The sequence below is a fragment of the Patagioenas fasciata genome, chromosome 2 (assembly GCF_037038585.1).
Source record: "Patagioenas fasciata isolate bPatFas1 chromosome 2, bPatFas1.hap1, whole genome shotgun sequence".
Lineage (NCBI taxonomy): Eukaryota > Metazoa > Chordata > Aves > Columbiformes > Columbidae > Patagioenas > Patagioenas fasciata.
In genome coordinates this window covers 145,575,510-145,595,957 of record NC_092521.1, presented here as the reverse complement: position 1 = coordinate 145,595,957, position 20,448 = coordinate 145,575,510, and positions in this window count along the sequence as shown.

Here is a 20,448-nt window from a genome sequence, read left to right as displayed (position 1 = left end):
AAAACTGTCCTTAGCATCAAGAAGACACATTTTTCTTCTCGTGGAATCAAATTTCCATAACCTAGGCCTCCATCCCTGCTCCCTCAACTCCCCTCAAAAACAAAAACAAAAAAAAAAAAAAAAAAAAAAACACACAAAAAAAAAAAAAATCAGTTTTCCCAGTCTTAATAAGACTAGGTAGGTAAACTTCAGCAGCTCTTTCTACACGTTTCACCTTATTAGCACATCGCTTTCTCTTCCGTGCATTTCACCAGAGAATTCAGTAGTTTTACTTCACAAAGACTCTAAGATGTATAGCCAAGGAAATCTAATAGAAACAGTCCATTAAGAAGTTCCAGAGTCAAGGCAAGGCTCTCTTTTGCCCCCAGTAGCAACAATATATACTCCTATTTTTCCGAAGGATTCCAGGCAACAAGAAAAATTCATGTGGTACAATAGTCTTGTTTCTAAGATACTTGTCATGTATTACAGGAGATGGAAGATGTATGGAATTAAAAGAAAAAAAAAAAGGTTAAGGGAGTAAAATGGTGTCCTACATAACCGTGTTCTACACAGATCTCTGCTACAGATACCAAGTAATTACTTATCATAAAAACGCTTGGTTGACCAATGTCTTCCTTAGATTTGAAGGCTCATTTTTTTTTTTTTTACACACTTGAGATCTGTGTTGTAGAAGTGTTGAATGCTCACTACTGCAATTGAAATTAATGAAGTATTAGTTTCATGGTTTCAATAACAACAAGAAAACATAATCATGGATTTGGAAATTTCAATAGAATTAATTCAAGTCAGGAAGACTACAAGGAAGTTCAGAATGTTAAAATTCTATTTTAAATATTTACTTTGCAATGTCAGAAAATCAATTCAGGGGCATCAGTCTCATTTTAACTTTTTGTTGTAGGGACTGGTAGAAATTAGGGGAACAAATGAATGACTTTCTGAAAATATGAGTCAGTAATCTGAGGCCTATTGAAACCAAACAGACTGGACAGAGAAAAATCTCACCCACCTGGTATTCAATGAGGAGCTGGAGCTCAGTGCTTTTGTGGCAAAAATGCTGACCTCTCCTACTTTGCTTCCAGAGAACTCACTTATCTGAAGCAATAATAAGTTATTTTCTCCCTCTGTGGAATAGTCACCGGAAAAAATATGGTCAAAAATATGAAAAATACAACTTCAATAAAAAAAAAATAATTTCTTTTTCACAGGAAAGTTTGGGGTTTGTTTGTTTGTTTGTTTGTTTGTTTTTCTCCCCTGTTTCAGTCAGGGGGCAGAAACACAGACATATTTCTCTTAGGTTTACCTAAATCTAAATATTTCTGTTGTCAAGCTGAACTGAGGTACTGTTTGTCTGCTTTAATATACTAGCCATTTTTCTAAGAAATAAAGTCCTCAGGTGTTGATCTGGCAGAGTTGTTTCCCTGATGCAATTGGAGGAAAAAGAAAAAAAATCAGAATCTTTGTAAGTAATCAAATACTTAAATACAGGTATTTTTGAGAAAACATGTATTTATTTGTGAGAAAAAATAATTTGTCATGGAGTTGTATCATTTAGTCGATCGGAATTTTATAATTTGGTTTTGTACTTGAGAGACAGATATTTATTTGTTGGCACTTTATTTAACCAATTATTAACAGTATCACTTAATAGAAAACCTAATTAGCTTATTAGTTTTCATTTAATGTGACAAATAGCATGTTATAATTTTTCTCTTCCTGTACTTAAAGGAAATATTTCTTTCTACTGTAGGCATACTGTCAACACAAAAAATACCATACATGAGAAATAAAGTATTGACAAGCACAAGACCGATCTGGTTTTGTTGGTATTTTAATTTCATATTTTATGAAAAGTCCACCTTCATCAGATTGGACTTTCCAAGTCCATCATATAAATTACTCCCTTGATAGAAATTACTCAGAGACCTACCTGACACAGTATGAAAAGCCTAATTCTCAGCTCTTGTAAACCAGTATGGTTCAGAGTTGACAATCACATCTAGCAAGAAAACTAAAGAGTGTCACTGCATGTTTATCTAACACTTTCTTTCCCCCTCCTCTCTTCTGCAACACTTTTTTATTACAGCAGGAAACTAGCAGCATAAATGTGATTCTTTTTACTCTTTAACAGTAATATTTTGATTCACTAAAGGAGCATAGGTGAAAAAATAATTTTAAAAATGTAGTGTGAGAAAATTTTGCTTTAATTTCAATGACTGGCAGAGCAGAGCTCTGCAGATGGCTGTGTCCACCTAGAAGAAAAGCTTTCTACGCCAGACCAGTATTATATACCCTTTTTTAAATGCCATAAATGAAAAATAAGAGAAAAGCATGTATTCCTACAAGCACTGCCACTGAAATAGTTTCATTTCCTGTGGATTTAGATCTCACATAATTTTTTAGCTCAGAGGCTATCTATGCGGGTGGACAATTGAGCTCCGAGTTTTGCACTGAAAACTTGGTCCCTTAGTGCATACATTGTCCACATCTCAGTTTCATGTTAGGATGGGACATCAGACCATAGCATTACTTGGATTCACCAGGGCTTGCAGATACGGTTGTGCTTCACTTCTCTTGGTATCTACGGCAAAGTGCATTCCTGCTGTGTGCCCCCCAACAGGTCTTTCATCTGGGATTTACTGGGATCGCCTAAACGGAGTGCTCATCCTGTAAACCATCCCTCAGCTGAGCCATTTCTAGAGACTTCCTCCTCTCCCAGTTCCCTATTTTCACTAAGCTTTCTGTCCTGGTTTTGTTAAAAAACAAGTTTCTCTTTTAGTGAATTTTTGCCTGTCAGCTAAAGCCTTCATATTAGCTGCATTTTCCTGGAGAACCCGACACATGTTTTGGTTAAACCTAGCAATGGAATGCAAACTTATTGATAAGCACAGATGGACATCTCGCGAGAGGGGCAACGAGAAACTGGTGACCGAGAGACTGACCAACGGTGTATAACATTCCATTCACGTGAATACTTCATATAAAAGTGGGAGATCACGAGGATCTCGCCCCTTTTGTCTCTTTCCCTTTTTTCCTCATGGCTGACATTAGGAGAGGACCTTGCTGGTCGTCCCTGCGAAATGAGGCCTAGTGAGAGACTGAATCCAGCTCCGGTTGGCTACAGAGTCTAATCCAGGACTTCGGGTGCTGGCTCTGCAGTTGCTGAGACTTACAAGATTGGTTTTGTATATTTTGTATTATTTTCTCTATTCTTATCAGTAGCATTAGTAAAACATTTTTAATTTTTCCAACTCTCTTCTCTCTGTCCTTCTTTCCCTCCCGATCGCCTGTCCTGAGTGGGAAGGGGGGAGAGGGAGGGGAAAAAGGGGGAAGGGGGGGGGATAGGAGGTTAACAATACATCTGCCAGGGTTTGATTGTCACCCCGCAATCCTAACCCTCGACACTTTCAAAGCTTAATTATCTTTCAGTCTTCTTTCTGCAAAATTTGGCTGAAATAATTGGGAGCTCTTGGTCAGTGGGAAAGCTGGAGAAAAGGGGAAGGTACTGGCTACACCCACATCCATGTAAAGTGTGTTTAAAAAAAAAATCCAATACAAACAAAATTTCCAACTAAGTTCCACACATAATACACTACATAAAAGCTGCAATATGTATGCCAAGGAGGTAAACATACTTTACCATATATTATCAGATAACATGCAGAAACAAACAAATGCATTATTCATGACAAACCGCAATGATTAATATGTCTCCAAATTCATATTGCTTTTTCTTATACGTGTAAAAAGATTAGTTTGTTTAAATGCATGAAGTGTAGTTTCACAAGGTACACTAAATAATTTTAAACACATCTTCAACATTGGAAGAGTCAAAATTTCCCCTCAGAATGGTTCCACACTAAACCCATAAAAGTTTGTTGACCTAAACAAACAGAGAACACTATTTACATGCTCCTGAAAGATATAGTGGATGATTATATTTCTTACACATATTTTCAAGCACAGGCCTAGAAAATGTTATTTAAACTACTGGCCATTATGTTTTTGTTTAACCTAGAATATATAATTATATTATCAAATATGTTCTTATTATAGGGGACTGCAGACAAAAAAAAAAACAACACAAAGATGGATGAGGCCATAGACATTATCTGAGGCTTTTAGATACTATCAGGGCATCACAACAATAAGCACCTTCGTGTAAAAACTTCAATTGTGTAGTGTCCTTTTAACCTCATTACATGTCTTTCCCCACAATCACAATCATGTAATACCCAAGATGCAACCCTGATTAAAGCCTTTCTAGTACACACTTTCAAGTCAGCTGTCCTACACTGTCTCTGCATATCTGCAGAGGTCAAAACCTTTGAAGTCTAGCAGTTCCCACATCTTGCCTTTTGATCCCTGTATACTTTTTCAGAGATAATTCAAAGTCTCTAATCAGGCAAGGTATTCCTGTGGCTGCAGGGAGTCGTTCAGAAACATCACTCTCCCAGTCCTTCATACAAATGTTCCCAATTCCTGAACAGAACATTTTTTGTTAAGCGACGTTCTTTGAAATACACAATTTCATTACATCAGTCTGGGATCAGCTGATGTTTCTCCGTATTGTGAGATATTATGGGCTCCTAGTGTCTTCAACGTATGTTCTACCTCTGCTAACAAAAGTAAAGACACATGGATAGACCTTAAAACTTCCAAATATGTATCTATAACCTTAATTTAAAAAAAAAAAAAAAAGAAAATCTATTTTCTTTATCCACACTGATCTTTTTTCCATTGGATAGTTATATTAAGCCACATAAAATGCAAGGCCACTGGTTCACAGTGCTGTTAAGCTAATTTCCAACTCAGAGTTTTAGAGCTTCTCAATAGTTATTCCAGGCACTGATCTTAGAGTTTTGTCTTTTTCACTCCTGAACTCTAGGAAAACATACAGTCTAGTGCCACATAAACTGGATTCTAGCAGTCACAAAGATGTACCACATTTCCCATTATAGTGGGATGTTTATTGGCCTTGTAGTTCTGGGGATTAACTTATGTTTTCATGTGCAGTGAAAGTCCAGAGAATGCTGACATTAACACAGTTTGGATTTAAGCAGAGAGAGATGAATCTCCCAAGGAACTACGAAAACAAGTGAGGGCAGCAGGACTCCTTGTGAGAAACTGCAACACCTGGATTTCACTTTCAGTAGGTGGCTTTTTGACCCTTCAGCATACTTCCTACAAGCTAGAAGTATTCAGATCATTGTTATGCCACAGAAGTAATTACGATTCTGGCTGAAACATCTATATGCAACATCAAAAGATGCACCAGGACATTTACAACCAATCATTGTTAACCAATTATTTACAAGTTATTAGAGCTTCCTCTGTCTACCGCAGCAAATACTTTTTATTTAGATACCCACAATTGAAATTGTTCAATTTAAGTTATATTTACCTCTTTTTTCTTGATGTTGGAAACCAAAAATGAAACCTTTGCTTCAGAATTACTTTCTGCCTATTTTATTTTTTTTTTGGAAGGTGTCACTGCATGTGCTATGACAGACACATTTCCTGAAACTTGCACTTCAGTTCCCCATTGCCATCCCTTACAATCCCTTAACTCTTCAGCTTTCTCTCTCTCAGAAATCAAGAAAAAAAATCTTCCTTTCCCTCTCCAGCCCCCTCAGCAGCACTGCAACTGATAGATGCCAAAGAAAAGCGTTTTCCTCTTTCAAAGATGAATTAAAACAGACTTAACTGATAATTACCTGCTCTTTGAGCCTTCACTGATTAAAGATAAACTTTTTCTGAAAGAGAAAGTTTGCTTAAGGAAAATATACTAAGTGCAAGCTAGTTCCTAATTATACCATTAAATAAATAAGAGGGATTAAAATCAGACTGTTGTCTAAACTGCACTAAATGTGGTTTCCTGCATGAAGAAGCGCAGTAAGTGTAAAGTTAGTCCTGCTGTAGTCTGATCTCAGGAAGTTTTCTCAATGACTAGTTAACTGAAATTGCTCTGTGTTTAATGATCTGTTATTATTTTATTGAACTTTGCTAAAACAAAACTGCTTGACTGCTGTCTTCTGGAACTTTCCCAAGAAGTATATATAAGATTACTGCCATGAGCTGTTTATCAGACTGCATCTTAAATCCATAAGGAAACTAAAGCCACAACAAGAGCTCTTTTTTGTCAAAGCATACTTTCATCAGAATTTGCAAGTTGGCTGTCATCCAAATACTTCCTAGTACTGCATTCAGTTTTGTAGAATTCTGCCAAATGCCTGGAAAATTGGGTGGTTTTCTACTGACAGATTGCTTAGCATCATATCAGGCGATAAAAGTCAGCAAAGGCTTATGGGTAGCCAAGATTATCAGCTTCATTCACTCCAGACAGGTACTCTTAACACTTTCATTTTTCTGTTCAAACTGAAGCAGCTTTGGTGTTTGAAATCTCAGTCTCCATGAAGTGCCCTTTTCATGACACACAAGTGCCCAAAGCAGGATGCCAACCTTGTGTTTACACCCAAAGCCTCCATCCAATCCCCATGGCAGCCTCACCTTTGACATGGACTGTCTTTCAGAGAGCTCCTTCAGCCAGGGCCCTTTGACCACTCACTTCTGGCAACAGATATAAAACAGTTACTAGTCCTGCAAGTTTTCTCCCACCTTGGCTATACTTCTCTCCCCGCCCTTCCACTCTGTGCTCATCAGCTGGTGGCGACACTTGGCATTCCACCTCCCATTCTCTTCTATAGCCCCAAAATTACATCATTTCTTCATACTCACAGTAATGAAATTAACAGCTAACAGCTGCAAAACATGGTTTCTCACCTGGAACCATGGTCCTCATCCCTATATTGCACCTGTTGGTTCTGTGGTGGAGTTTTATCGCAGCTCCTCACTCTGAGCTGAATTAATCTTATTCAAAGGTTTTGCAAATTACTGGAGATTTACTCATAGGACGAGGAACATAGAATTATAGAATCATTGACTTTGAAAAAGATCTTTAAGATCATAGAGTCCAGTGCCTTTCCAAGCACCCGACCACCCGCGAAACAGTCCCTTCATCTGTGCCACTGAGGAACAGAACTACACCTCATGACCTTAAGATGCATTATAAGGAACTACTTTGATAGAGTCCTGACAGTTATCTGAGGGTTTGGACAGTGGAACAGGATTTTCTTTCATTTATTTCATTTCTCTTGTGTTAGAAGTAACATTTCCTGTGCTACTGCAAAGGCATCTTTGGCACAGACTTCAACAAAATAAACATTTGTGCACCTAGAGCTGGATTTAACCCACAACGTAAAGGGAAATAATACTGGATTAATATATCTGCAACATTTCTGCCACAAACTAAATGACAGGAACAAGGCACAAATTTGAAAAAGTTGCTAATGAGACACTGATTTCAAACCCCATTCATGATCCTGGAAAAACCCAATTAAACTTTTTAATTATCAAGTAGTTAATTTAACAGGAATTTATATTAAAAAGAGAAAAGAAATACATCAACACAGATAAGCAGTATATCAGCTGCACATAGAAAACCACTTTATTTCATACCAAAAATGTAGCAGTTTTACAGTCCTGTCTTGGGGAGGCAATTGCTAAGGCCAATTGGTTGCTTTCTTTTTCTGTAAAAACGGTTTCTACATTTGAGTAGCAAACCTAAGCGGTCTTACCCAGCCAGCTTCACCATGCTTCTTCCAGCTGAACTTGTAACTTCCACAAGGCATTACTTCCTGCTAAATACTTTGGTTAACCACTTCAGCTTTGTTCATTTCAGTTTTTAAGCAAAACAGCACATGACATTGAAAACTACCACAGTATCCTCACTTACCTGCAACCCATTAACACATCTGTTTCTTAGCTGACAAAAAGCCCTTAAGTGGCTCTTCCTACTTCAACAGCTTAATTAAACGTACTCATGCAAACCCTCCAAACGTTTTTTCATTTTTCGAAGTGCTCTTTTTGTATTGCAGAGCTGGATGCTGTCAGGTTAGGACAAGCACTTCTTTCCACCAGAACATTTTCAGGACTGCACGCAGCTCTATTTTATTCATTACTTCTCTACAGCAGAGAAAGCATTTCTCATTTTGGTAATTCCTTTCTTCCCTGGAATACCCAGGAGTTGATTTTGCTTTAACTTAAAGCCTCAGTCATCAACCTCTCATACCAAATATGTATACAAACAAGCATAAAAGTCCTCAGCAAGTTGTCTGAATATGACTCAGAAGAGCATTTTAGGCTGATGTAATTTCGTCACCTGAGGATATAATAATTTAGTGGCTGGTAGGTCAGCAAGTCCTCTAATCAGCACATTTCATTTCAGAAGATGCACCAGCTGGTGCAATTTTCACAACACATGAAATATAAAAGCTCATAAATGAGATTATGTTAAAAAAAAAAAGGCAGATATTAAGCTTTTGGAGCAATACCATGCCACACACACCGAAAGAAAGAAAAAGGAAAAGGAAAAAAAAAAAAAAACACTACAACAAAATAAATGACTGAAAGGTCATAGGCCTAATTTCCAGGTACTCAGCACTGAAAATTGGATGAAAAAAAGACTGTAGAGAGTAGAGATTGGGCATTAGGGAATTGTGCCTGCAGTAGGGTCAGCTCTGAGTGTAAGTAAATACTGGGTAATGACAAGTCTGAAGGGGAAGTAATTCTTTTCAAGTGAAACATCTTCGATGTGTAAGATGTAGGGATACTGAAGGTTCTGCTCTTAACAAAGGCCAGAGCCTGACTGCCACAGCTATAGAAAATAATAAACTAAATTCATGCCATGAGAAAAAGATCTCTAATCTCAAAAAAAACTACATCACAATTTCCAGAGTCACAACAAGACAGGAAGACAGGAAAACAGAGGTTGTGCATATCCTATTGTTCTTTATCTAGCCCCCAAGGGGAAGAGAAGAGCATGAGAGGTGAGTCTTTAACAGGTCCTGAAGCACTAAACCTCTGGCTGTATGGGGTCGGCACACCATGGACTGCAAAGTCTGGGATCTCTATTGCCTGCACATGCCCCTGCAAGGAGGACACAGGCACTGCTTTCCTTCCCTTCCACTTGTAGTCATCAGTCACTTTCTAGATGAAAAAAATAGAAAAATAGCACAGCTCTTCCTCTCTCTGCAGCAGAGGCAAAGCTGCACTGAAGTCCTGCCTGGTCGGCTGACCTGCTCATGGCATGCTGCAGCTGCAGCCTGCCCTGGGACAGCCTGACAGGCTGTCACATCCTTCACCTGGGAGCTGACAGAATGTTTTGCTGACCTTCCTACCAGCAGCAGCAGGTTACATCCATGTGCAGAGCAAGGCCCAGCTCCATGCCCATCTCCAGAGGGATGCAGGAGTTTGGCAGTATGTGCTACCCAGCCAGCCCTCCTTCTCTTCCTCTGGGGCAGGGTGGCAGCTGTCTGACAAAATGTCCTGATTAGGAAATTAATTATTCACCTGCCAAAGTGAATAACTCAGCTGTGCTGTCCATCAGCCACTACTTCTATCCTTTGCCAATACTTTCAAGAGAAGCACAAAACACAAGGGCCGCTGGCCTTGGTAGCATCACAGTGAGGGAAGTTTCTCATATGACTAAAGAAAGTGTTCCACCATCTTTAAAATACAGGTAATCCATTTAAAAATTAGGGTGTTAGGTCAGGGGAAATACAGAGTTATTTTATAGGAGAGTCACAATCTTAGATGAAGCTTTGCATCTTCAAGTTATTTTCAACTTCTTTTTTAACACTTTCTTTGTGGTTTCCTTGGATCTCATTACTGCAGTAAGCCAGCTTTAAAAAAAGCTAGATCAATAGCTAGCCTCTGCTAGCAACCTCTCCTATTGTGCTGAATAGGCCCTGAGCAACAGGTGCTAGAACTATCACTGAAAGCAACTTAAGTAACCAGACTGTTCAAAATTAGGTTAACCCTGTATTTAACCATTAACCTTTGGTTTGGTCTGAGGAACAGTAAAATAATATTTTTTTTTTAAAGTAGCTCAGAGAATTAGAGGGGATTTATTCTCAGCTTAAGATAAATGTTTAGCTCAAACATGCTGAAGGAATGCATGGAGGCAGCAAAATGTGTGATGTACAGATAAGCCAACAGTATTGAATAAAATCTAAGAAACGAAAGAAGGAACATCCCATGGAAGGGGTGCAGTGACAGCAGACAGGGTGTCTGGAGACAGCACATCACAGTAACGGTACCATCAGGAGACACAGAACTATCACAAAGTAGGTTGATGGGACTCCATCACTAGACAGAGGGAAAAACCTTTTGCATTAAACACAATATATTTCAATCACAAGGAATAATATTCATTGCAAGAACAGGATATGAGCTTCTTCCCTTTAAAAAATACAATTAAAAATCTAATATCAAAACTGAGTTGCTAAATGAAGATACAAAACCTCTTTTGGGATATTACTTGCTTCCTATATAAGACACAAGCTTAAAAGATAGCATCCTACCCAGTATCAGGTGACCAAATGACCTGAAAACAAGATCAAAATAGATGTCCTACATACAGATTTGCTAGTTATTTCATCATGAGTAATCCTGTTCTATCCAGATCCCTGCCAAAATATAAGAGATTTCAACACACGATAATTGCTTGTTTGTTTTCTGTTAGCTTTGTTTCTTCTGTATAGATTGGATTGCTTCAGTGAAAATACCTAAATTAGCTGAACAATTTAAAAATGCTTCACAGGTAACCTTTGTGTCCTAGGTAAATATAAATTAGTGCTTGACGCAAGTAGACTTATTATTTATTTTAAAAACCTTCAATTCTGTAGTTAGATTGAAAAAGGCTTATGAGGATCTATTACTGGATGTAACTGATACTCAGTAGAAGGAGATACACTGAAGCTTTCTATAAAGAGTAGCATTTCAACCAGCTGATTAACTTCCAATACTGAAAATAAAATAAAAAGAATAAAATAAAATAAAATAAAATAAAATAAAATAAAATAAAATAAAATAAAATAAAATAAAATAAAATAAAATAAAATGAAAAAATAAACACCTATGGAGAACAGTAGACAGAACTAGCCATCTCAAGGACCTGAGATGACAAACTTCTAACTCTCAGTTCAGAGCCAGTTCGGGTTTGCAAGAAGCTTTAGTACAAGATCTGCACAGATCCCAAAAATGTCAGAACTGTCTGGGCATGAACTGGGCAAGAATGAGAGGTAAGAGGCAGTTTGGTGATTCACAACTCACATTTAGGTGTCCAGAAGAAGCTATCTGCAATGTGTAGTGGGTATTTAACCTCCCATCGCTGCTGAGGGAGATGTACTCAGAAGAGTCAGTGGAGGCCCCCATCCACGCAGCTCATGAGGTTCAGAGCTCCTTCATCTTCATTGACTGAACTGATTTCAGCTCCAGTGACTACAACAGGAGCAGAGACACCTGGCTCACCTGTAGATACCTTCATGGAACAGTTCAGTGTAGGCCTTCCATTTGTGAGCTGAACCCCACTTTAAGTGTCCTTCCTTCAGCTATGATATTTTACTCCCAAGTTGTGACATTTTGCAGCTGGTCAAACATGAACCACTGATAAATACTTACCATCTACTTTCCATATCTAATCTTTATGTGTTCCCTAACTAATTAACTTTTCTTCTCCAGAGCTATCAGGCTCTATCGTACTCTCTATGAGCATCACACTGGCTTTCTAAATAACTCATGATCCTTCTCTACATTGCCTGAAAATGTTGTTGCATATGACAGAATAGGCACTTCTGTATGCCTCATAGCAAGGTGTCTTTGAAACCATGTAGGCCTTAAAGCGGGATTTCTCCACTTTTAAATGAGAAAACCTAGCAGGAGAGCTTAAAAAGCACTTAGTATCCAGCCTCATCACCATCTGGTCAGATCTGATTATTATACAATCGAGCAATCTCCTGCTAGCTGCACCACAGGGGAATTTCTTAAAAGGCCTGCCGTTTACCATTTATAACTGTAGCAGGGAATAAGTGGAATATATGACTAGCATTTTGTGCCAAAACCAAGGTGCTTGCTTTGGTTTAGAGACACTGTTTATTCCACATCTAAACCAGCAGATTTGTGTAGACTAAATAATTTACATAAAGAAAAACAGCAGATTGGTAAAGTGTCATCAAGGTATACGAACCAAACAGAACATTTATACCTGCACTATAAATTGATCACAAGAGCTTCCAATGCCAACGTGTGTGAAAAATGGTGTCCTTTAAGAGAACAGATGCTTCATTGCTAATAGGAGTTTCACACATAAAAAATCAGAAGTTGTGGAAGAGTGTCTGTTCAGCCTCATATATTCACAATGAATACTAGAAGTTCTTAATTAAGCTCCATCCCATCAAATCAAAACTAGGTTTTTGTATGAATCAGAAGCTGCAAAAACATAAAAATGGGACAATATTTAATCATTAAGGTAAGAATATTTTCAGTAATTGTTTTGGAAGAAAACAGATATAGACAGGTATTTTCACACATGGATAAAAAAGAAAAACAGCATATGTGAATATCACACATCTGGAAAGAAATAATCATTGGCTGCAATACAGATCATAATCAGGAATAAAAACACAATGTGCCTCTCACAAAACAGAAAATCATACAGAACTGTGATGCCAATATCACAATATAATAATCAACAGATATTATCTGCCCTAGAGAAATATTTATATCTTTATATTAAATGAAGTATGGTTCATTTTGGATTGTCTCATGATAATTTTCCTAGTGGATTCTGAGCACTATGTTTTGAAGTTTAAAACTTTTGAAACTACATTCTGTTGTCATTTGGAATTATAGCATCTCACATATATCCGTGGTTGTTCCTTTCCTCCACAGAGACAATCACCTGGGCTAAAGACATCAACCAAGTAACCTTCTTATCCCTTCTCTCTTCTGCAAACTTCTTAGCTAGAAAGACTGTTTTGTTTTTTGGTTATGCTTATGTAAAGACCTTGCTTTTACCTGACAAATTCATAATATAACTGTTTCTCAAAGAGTCAAACCAATGTAAATCAGACAAAATCCTAATGGTTTATAACAAATCAAAGCCATCTATATCACAAGTTCATATACGTGTTGAATTATTCTCTTCATATTTTCACAGAACTATGATAAGCCCCAGGACTATACTGAAGACAGTATAGTAGAAACTACTGTCTATTACTTAATGGTTTACAGTTCACTTGCTAAAACGTCAAAAACATTTGAACACAGAAAACTAAGTCAGAAACCTAAAAATATTGCCAAGTGGTTCAGGTTTGGGGTTTTTTTTAACTTTGTTGCCATTTCTATAATATTAGTTATATATTTTGTTGTAATGAAATGACCCAAGTCTTCACATGGTCAGACACGTGTCCAGGCCAACAGTCATGTATAAATGTGACTAGGTGCAGGCTTCTACTATGGAAGCTGAATTCTGGAAGACTAACAGCTGCAGAACAGCTGGACTCTATAGATCTTGCTAGGTTCCATCTGTAAATGTAGAAGAAATTATGTGTTCATTAGGAACGGTCATGACACTATTCATATTTTTCCAGTTTCCATATTTTTCCAATTGATATTAATATTAATTCTCGGGTATTTTCGTATTTCTTTCTTTTTTTTTTTCTTTCCTCTCATACCAGAGGTCTACAATCTTGAAAAGAGCAAGTACTATAATTCCTATTAATATAATTCTCTGATTCTGGTACACTTTCAGGGCTATATGTCTCTGAAGAAGTAAGTAATACTAAGCACTGCCTCATTTTGCCCTGTGTTTTGTAATTTCAAAGAAAAAGAAATCTGAAATGTCAAAATACTTGAAATGCTTAACCTTGCACCATTAATTCTGCAACCCATCCAAGTCTTACGTGTTTTCTCTTTTTTCTCTGGAGACAGCATCAATGACCTTTCCTGTGAGAATTAAAAGCAAGACAGGTCTATGTCATAAAAGCCTAGGAATACCTGTTTCTGTGTCCTTTCTACACAAGGTCCAATATCAGAGGCCAAGAATATGAGACACAGAGTGACACTGCCATGGTGCCCCTCCAGCTTCCAGTGCTCTGTGACTGGGGAAATCACAACAGGTATCTTTGTATTTCATAACTTCAGATAAATTATGTTTTGCTTAGGTTGGTCTCTTTGACTTGTAACCTGTCTGAGCTTTTCTCATCCACATACGGGAAAAAAAGAATTAATGAAACAGCGATTTGAAAACATCCTTCCTTTTGTTTTCCATAGTTACTTTCTAATTTCATTTGATGCCTCTTTGGCAAATGTATTGTACATAAAGACTGAATAACTTTTCCTTATTAAGTTTGTCATGCAACTCAGTTATAGCACAAAGTCAACAACTTGTAATATTGCAATGTGAAGGCCACATGTGAGGTCCTTTCAGAGCAGAAGGGCAACATGAGGGAGGAAGCTGCATTTGCAGCCCCAACCCCCAAAAAAGGAGGTTACATTTGGATGGGAAAGCACAAGAAAGATTATGCATATCAGAAAATTTGAACTGAGTCGGTATGAGAAGCTGTACAGCTCTCTCGGATATATTCCCACAACTATGTGAAAAGTTACGCCAGAAAAGGGATCTTCAATTTTTATCCCTGTCTGGAAAACAAAACAGAACAAAACAAAACAAAACAAAACATTACGAATACAGAAGGTTAATATCAACATTCTCAGATTACCAGTAAAAAAATTCTACTTATCCCACAACAATTGTGAAAGACAAACAAACAGCAAAGCGTATCTTGCATCTTAGCATGTAACATAACATTCTCATCTGAAAACAATTTGGGATAGTTTTTATATCAGTCTTTAAGCCTGCACAGGATTTAGGGTTTGACGAATGATATAGTAGTACCATATTCTGGCTAAAGCATTTATCCAGAGGTTAAATGATTTCTCAGTGCATACCTTCAGAAAATGAGAGAATATGTGAAATATAGAATAATATTTCACTATTTTCTCTTCATTTAAAACAGATCTTCATACTAAAGATCCTGAAAAAATGTCAACCAATGAGACATTTTCTGAGTAACTTGAAACCATCCTAAAAATGCCTCCATAGCTTTATACAGTTCAAATACTAAATGTTAGTGATGAGCACATAATGATTATTTTTTTTTTTTTAATTTAAATACTTTGAGCTACTGTCCAGGTGCATAAAGTGGAAAAATAATAGAAAAAAATCATTATAAGAATGATATCGGAATTGTGTCAGAAACACTGATTTGGAAAAAAAAAGTCATGTCCAGAGTCTTACATGTTAAATATTAACAAAGTCATCTTCTTTTCAAGCTTTATTCTATTTTCTGCAGAACTGGCTCATCTGTCCTCTTTCATACTCCCTGAGAAGGACATTCAGATATCCTTCTGAGAAGACATCAAAACCCAGCACTGGCCTGAGGTTCAGGAAGATCAGCTCTCAGCATGGTTTTAGTCAGGTCAGAAACTTGAGTTCTTCTGAAGTAGAATGTACTCATACTCAGAGGAGAGAAGGCACAAAATGGCCTTTGCATGGCAGGGCTAGAAATTATCTTCCCTGTATATTTTGTCTTGCAAAGTCACCAGCTATACAGCAGTTCCAGACACTGGACTTTTCTGTAACTGCAGTGTGGTGCAGGGACATAGCTGGAGTATACCATACCTCCACTCCCTTTCATCCATTTTAAGTCAGGCCTTTTCTGCTATTCCTTTTGACCTTATATGAGAAAGCTGTATGTTGAGCATGAAGTGAAAAAATCTTAAAATATTATATTGAAAAATGGACACATTGGCAAAGCAAGTGAGAGGAGGATGGTGCAGCCAAAAGCAGGAGGAAAGAGGACACAAACTCCCAGCAGGATGGAGTTTGTCACTCCAGCTCTACCTGCAGCGATCACCTGGAGAAGAGACTCAGGGCTCTGATAAATGAGATGAAATAGAGGGGAGACAGGGAGCATGGCCAAGGTCTTCAGACTGGGACCAGCAGTATGAAGAGGACAGCCACAGTTAGGTTTTGTCAACTCCAACATTTCTGGGGCAGGTGCATCTATTTTCCAGCCAAGAGGGTTTTCTGCACTCACTGCTCTGACTACACCCCAACGTGATGACAGGTGACATGGGAAAGGCCAAAATACTCACTGCCTTTTCAGTCTCAGCCAAAACCTGCTCCCAGAGCTCTCCATGGCCAGAATGGTTTTGGGACACAGACAGCCAGCAGTGGGACAGCAACAGGACAGAGAACACTTATACAAGCTAGATATGTTCAAAGCCAGAGCGTCATATGAGACACACTCAGGAGTGTTAATAGATGCATGATGTGACTGCAAACTGACTTTATTATCTGTGAAAAATCATGACAATGACAGGAAGTTAACTGAAGTTAATTCATCATTATCCCAGCTCCATTTTATTTCCCTAAAAACAATACAGTTATTTGCTGAAGAGATGATATGGAACTGATCACACTTTGAATATATATGTATTTTATTTACATAAAATAGAAACTGCTGGCATCTTTTAAACTGTGTAATTCCCACATAATCCTTAATCCATGAATCAGTATTCAACAACAGGAAAATCTCATAACAGCTGCAAGATGTCAAAAATATTTTATTTTCTTAAGTGAAGAGTCAACATTTCTAAAATAAATACTTAGATATGTTAGAAATATGTAATTTTGATCCATTTACTAGACAACAGATACTGTGCTTTTATTGGATTTACTTCACTTTACTTTTGAGCTACTTTACAGAAATGTCTGTGCTGTGGATTTTCAGTTCATAGCAGTTCTTTACCTTAATCACATACGACTGAAAGAAGATGAGGATTTTTGCAGCCATCGCGGCTTACTGAATTTTGATGATTTGCAGCTTTTACTGTTAGTCTAACTCAGTCTCGGCATTCTGATTTTTACAAAATAATGGTGCCAAAATGTGAATCCTAAAGATATCCACATATGTCTTTTATTCTGCATGAATAGTCCTCTTCCTAATGTTATATATCATTTTCACAAGTTACAACACTCATATCCAGATTCAACTCCAGACTTTCTCCACTTACAGAGTGATCTGGGTCTTTGACTTTGTTCTTGTCATATCTAGTTGTATATGTAGATACTGGCAGACTGTCTAGAAAATGTTTTTAAAAATTCAAGAGTTTTCCATCATTGTACACAAAGGCAAATCCAAACACCCTTCAAGACTTTTCATGAGAGATAAGCAGTACTATTTCCCTTAAAGGAAAAGCACTCAAGGTGCTTACGGAAGTGGGAGATCTGTCTTAGGATCTGTCTAATTCATACCAAGAATTTTTACCCAAAATTGATCTTACCCAGAGAGTACAATTTGGTGAACGCCTGGACCAGCACTCTTTTAAAAAGCTTGTGTGAGCTTGTCATTTTCACCCTGCCTGACTTTAACTAGAAATTATGTGGAAGGATAGACATTTGCTATAGAAATAGCTGTTTCATCAAAAGTTTCCTATTGCTCAAACAAATAATACAAGAACTAGAATTTTTATGTGAGTGAGGATTTCCATCCTTCCCATCCTAGTATCTAAATCACTTTAGTAGCTCTAAAAATGTCAGAATGGGTTATAAAACAACTCCTTAGACAAGCATCTTTTTAGGTAGAATGTACAAATCCATGCTGATGCTCCACTGTTACTTTGCAACATTTTCAAGAACTGAACACAGACTATATTAACTTTTAGGTATCTGATAAACACAAACTATCTCCAAAACTTCCTGGTTTTTACAAAATTGAAAACTCATCTCTTTGAGAACTTCTACATCCCAAGCCCCACGGAAACAGTTAATTTGAAAGTCTAAGACAATGAATTTCCCTCCATGTGTTTTTTTCAGTAATCTATTTCAACAATAACCACTAGAGAAAGATTCTTCCTGTTACACTTTGTTCCTCTATCACTTTTTTAGCAAGTGCTCATATCTAAAATCCATTTTCTATAGTAAAAGTCATTATTGATTAATTGTAAGGCATGGGGATTCTGCAGGTTTTCCTATGAACAAGCACACACAAGAAGTGATTCACTCCCCTCTCTGTAAATTACTTGAAAAACTACATTTAGCATTATAGATATTCAATTGCCTTCAACAGTCTGCAGAACACTAAGGATTAAATTATGAATTCCCCTCGAATCAAATTCCACTCTGTAGCACAAGAAAATTACAGAAACTGGTAACTGAAGAGCACTGGGTGACTACAAGGAGCTCAGTGCACAAGTTTAGATTCAATACTGACATTGTGTAGTACCACTTCATCGAATTACAAACATGTATATCTAATCTCTGAATTTTGTACTGTTGAGTTTTTATTGGTCCAATTTGCTGCTACCAGGTAAAGAGTGGATTAGGGAGAAAGCTTCATGAACGTTACCACTGGCTTTGTCTTACAATATGAAGAAATAATCACCGTAACATTGAAAAGCACACTATACTGAAAGGAGCTCTCTGATCCATTCTGAATTTTCAACTGAGCGCTTAGTATACAATAAACTGGCTAAGATGGTTAGGGCTGTGTATTTTCAATAGTGTTCATCCTGTACAGAGAATGAATATTAAGAGAGGTTTTCTCCCCATCAGGGGTTGTTCCAAAACCAAATTAATACAGAACTGAAGAAGATTTCATTTCTTCTTAGGTATCTTAATCAATGCCAGGAAAGGAGGGGATAGAAACATATTAAGTGGTCATGGACACTGTCAGGCCCTTCCTAGAAAGAGGTCCCATATTTTTACTTAAATTTATCAATCATGAATTTGCTAGAAAAAAATGTTTTCTGATTATAGACTGAGTACAAAATTGGAGACAGGACTATGTGGTATCCCTGTACCACTGTACCATCCTTTAGGAGGCATCCACATTTCTTCAGAGACAGGCATTGCTTAAGATAGCAATGATCTAAAAATAGCATTTGTAAAGCCAGATAGTGTGTTATTTTCAAAATGTTGAAGCAGAGATCAAAATTATGAAAGAGTACTGAAAAAATCGTTATTGCAGACACAGGCAGAAATGGTTATGAAATTACTTTGGCTGTGCTATTGGTTACCTCATATATTGAACAGAACTGAGAATAAAAGGACAGTCCCGCATTCTCTCCTAGCAAACAAAAAGAGAAAAGGTAGCTGTGGTTTTTGTTTCCAAGCCAGCTTTAGGAATTACAAAGCATGTCTTACAAGAAATCTCTAAGAATTACCGCCAGAATAGGTAAGCTCAGTTCAACACTTGCTATTTTGCAGATTTCATCTTTGCACAGCCCATCTAAAATTATCACAGAAGTCACAGATGTAGCTCAGCACAGATCAAGCACAAGATACAATTCTTTCACTACTAAAACCAAAGTACTTGTCTACTGTCAAAGAAAAAAAAAACATCAGCAGAGAAAGGCTGATTTTAGCCCACAGCTTATGTTTATGTTTCAAATTTGATAATCTTTTTCACTTTGGCCTTGCAGAGGACAATAGTTTAACACTGAAAAACAGCACCCACAGAAAAACTCCATGTGACCAAACCTGATCTCCTATTTCCTTTCACGAGTCAACACCACCGATGAGAGGGTATAGAAATGGTGTAAACAGACAATGGTAACTCCTCTGGACTTCTTGAAAGTTCACATCACCTATAGATGAAGGATTTTCCTGAGCCAGAAATGATACTTCGTAGGAAATAAAATTCCTGGATAGATGATTTCCATTAGTTTGTTTATTTGCTTTTTAGAGTTCTGAAAGCTAACATCTACTTTTTAGTGTGACCAACCACCCCTGGCTGACCTATGCGTGGTGTAAGTTACTGTCTTCCATCAGCTCTGAAACTGAGACTCGATCATTCCCTTCAATAATTTCTAATTCATTTACAAGAAGAAAGGACCATGAATCTTCCTAGTTTATTTATCTACCCTGCTCTACCTGTTATGTCCCTGTCAGTCCCAGTTGGGGCAGGTCTAGTCAGTAATTTTCTCAGTTGAAAGCTATTTCATACCATTGATCAGCTTTCTTTCCTCCTCAGTACCTTTTCTGGTTCTTCTATACAGTTAGTGCATCAGAAGAACTACAACTACACACCAGATTTGCAGTCTGGAATACAGATTTTGCCATTAACGTCATAATATATCCTTTTTCTTTCCTTCAGTTCCTTTTGTAATAATTCCTGACACTTTGCTTGCTCCCAAACATTAAGTTGAAGTTTTTGCACATGCATTGCATCTCCAAGATCTCAACGTGGTGACAGCTAGTTCAGAGATCATCATTGTACCTCTAAAATCAGGATTGTTTGTCTCTCATATACATCACATTGTGTCTATCAGCCTTGACTTTCTAGTGTCACTTAATCACATGCTCCTCCAGTGTTGTTCACAATACTGTTGCTCCTCTACAGCTCTTTACTGTCAGGTTTTCTCTTTTCATTAGCAAACCTTATTTTATCCATTTTTTACACTGTGTTTAATTTGTATTTCAGGGCACTTAGTTTTTACAGGCCACATGAATATGTACTTATATTAATGTCAACTGTA